We start from the raw sequence: 3,081 nt of genomic DNA, 5'->3' as shown, positions 1-3,081 counted from the left end.
TTGCATCATAGATTTTGATGGGAGCTAGGATTCCTACCTTCCATTGGCTGTGTTTCATACAACAACCATCATGCCAACATTGGCATGCCTCCCTTTGAGTTTTTCTACGGGAGGAAGTTTTAGACCCCTATTTATTGAGGAGAGTTTGGGCAGAGAGTCACGACAAGCATGAAAATAGTGTTAAAGACGAGGAAGCTTGTACAGTAGGTTAGGTAGAGACTTCAGACAAACCAGAGTCTCCAGAACTTCTATGCTGACCGACGTCGATCTGAGTTATAATTTTAGGTCAGGGATATGGTACTTCTGAAGGTGACCCCTGGGAAAGGCGTCATCCGATGCAAAAAGCAGGGAAAGTTAGGTCCTAGGTTTATTGGTCCATTCAGAGTAGCAGTGAGAGTATGCAAGCTGGCCTACCAGTTGAAATTGTTAGAAGAACTTAGCCAGATTCATGACACCTTCCATGCTTCACAGTTGAGCATGAAGTGAGAAAACAGTTAGGGTTTTTGTTTTGAGCTATGTTTATCTATGGAAAGTCATAAAGTTGGAGACTTTATGATTTAAAATGTTCATAAGGGTAAGATCTTAGCTTTTAGTGAAATGTCATAATGTATTAAGTGCTTTATATGAAGATTGGGAAAAGACAATGTAGTGCAGACTAATCTAGGTCACGCCCGACGTAGCATAGTTTTCATCCATTTTCTAGTTAAGGCTCTACGCCTAGTGTAAAGCTAGGTTTACACCACATATAGGTCAGTAGAAGATTAATTGTTGACGTTTTGACCAGTTTGTCTTTTGGTCAACTGTAAGGGGTTTAGGACTTGGAAGGGCAAAATGGTATTTTGCCCAAATGAGGATTAGTATTGGTATTTTGACTTGCTGAGTTGGGCTAATTACCTTAACTGTTAATTAGCGTTATTTTTGGATATGAATAGTATGAGGTGTTTGGTACCAGTAGTTCGGGTGTAAGGTTTATCAGTCTCCTATGAGAGGTGAATCTTTTCACAACATTTACTCGTGTGGTAATTATTTTAGTGACCAGTTGGATCTTATTTCTTGTTTATTATTATTATGCATGCATTGAATTGAATTACCATTAACATTGTGATTGCTGAGAATCCCCAGGGTTGCTAATAACCCGTAAAATGTGCTTTTAATCCACAAGGCCTGCAGTTAGCCCACCAAGATCGTTGAGAATCCCCAGGGTTACTGATAAGCCATAGTTGTTTATTATGTTGTGTTATATGGGGATATTTTAGGAAGGACTCATTATGCTTTTAGCTTATAGTTTTGTATTAAATGTTTTTCAGGTACTTTTGATGATCGCAGGAAGGCGAAGTCTTGATTGTACACACTGGCTCGCAAACTTTATGATTTTCACATTTTGATAGCTTGATTGGGACGATTGTATTGATATACCTAGTATTTTCATGACTTGGTTTTTATGATACTTGTGGTTTTTTATAATAGAAATGAAAATTTTTGTGGCAAAAATCAATATGTTAGAAAAGGAATTTGATGCAATTGTTCAAGGACATGACATAAATGGTCAGAAGCCGAGAGTCAATAAAAGTAAAAGAGTATGGCGAATTGGTTTAGATGTGTGGCGTGTTGGAGTAACGCATGGTAGCAACATAGACACACACGTGGCAAGAGATTGTATAGGCGGAAAAAGCATGGAATACTTGATAAAATTCATGGTGCGCCTTATGATACATGCCTTGTTTTTTGACATGTTTTGACATGAACCAAGTTCAGAACTAATGACATGGGTTGTAATGCTACCTAGGTATTGTCGCATCCTAAATTCAATTTTTTAGCTTATTATAAATAGTGAAAAGACTTCTCTGATGGGTACTATTCGGGAATGAAACTAAAATCATTGAGGGATGTTTACGACTTTGAGATAGAGATGATAGGTCCAGTTTACAAGGGTACAATCATTGAATTAAATAATGTATCATATTGATCTAGTAGTCTGTAATTGTGTTTCCATAGCATTCATTGTGTTGGGTTTTTAGAACCTAGGATGATTACTTTAGTTTATGATGGGGTGCTATTATAAACTCAATAGCAAGGTTGACAAATAAATTTTGTTATAGGATTCTTGGTTTGGATGACTAGGATTATGTGCACTAGTTTTTAGATATATGAGATTATGCTAATAGCATACCGGGTTACGTCATCTAGCGATTTTGAAATGGATTTTAATTAGCCTACTGAGAAATGGTTACTGAGGTTAACTCCTAGTAAATTGCGACAACAGTTGAACAGTTTGCTATATTTTCCAAATAGGTTCAGGCAAGTAGTTGAGTTGCTAGACAACACAAACTAGAGGCCAAAGCAGAAATTGGCTTTCACTAACTGGTTATATGAGTCTATGTGGAGATTTATGTGTTTATAGCGAATGATTTTTCTATGTAAAAATGTTTGATATTTAGGATTTAATCTTTAAATGATGTGAAATTTTATGGGTTTTAAGCACAACAAACAATCCTATGTGTGCATGCAACCCTAATTGTTGGATCTATCTTTTCTCTATTAGACATACAAGCATTGAAACACAAAACTAGAAACCCTTGAAGGCATGCATTATTTTCGAAAAATAACAAAAACTAGGGTTAGGATACATACCTTGATTGTTATCCTATAATAACAATGAAATCCTGAAAAATCTTGAACTTTTTAGAGCAAGTGTCACAAGTGTAACACCTCTAATGGCTCACAAACACACCAAGCAAGAGGATGAAGGGAGAGAGGCGGACTATTCTTCAAATTTTCATCTCTTTTTAGAGTTTCAAATGATGGCTGAAACTAAGAAGGGTGAGGTTCCTTTTATAGTTGTGGTTACTTAGTCCTAAAGCTAGGGTTTGCTGTAAAAAAACCCTAATATCCAAGTTAAGCCCTAAGCAACCCATTGACTCTTCATCCTTAAGGCCTTGGATGAAAATTCTAGGGCCTCCCTAGAAGTTTTTGCCCATCCCCTCTATGATGATCCAAGAGCCCAAAACCACAACTATTAAATAATTGCTAAATAGCCCATATACTTTTAATTAATTCCTTTCATCCCAAATTAATTCCTGA

This window comes from Lactuca sativa, chromosome 3 (assembly GCF_002870075.4).
Source record: "Lactuca sativa cultivar Salinas chromosome 3, Lsat_Salinas_v11, whole genome shotgun sequence".
NCBI lineage: Eukaryota > Viridiplantae > Streptophyta > Magnoliopsida > Asterales > Asteraceae > Lactuca > Lactuca sativa.
Note: the sequence above shows the minus strand (reverse complement) of the source record.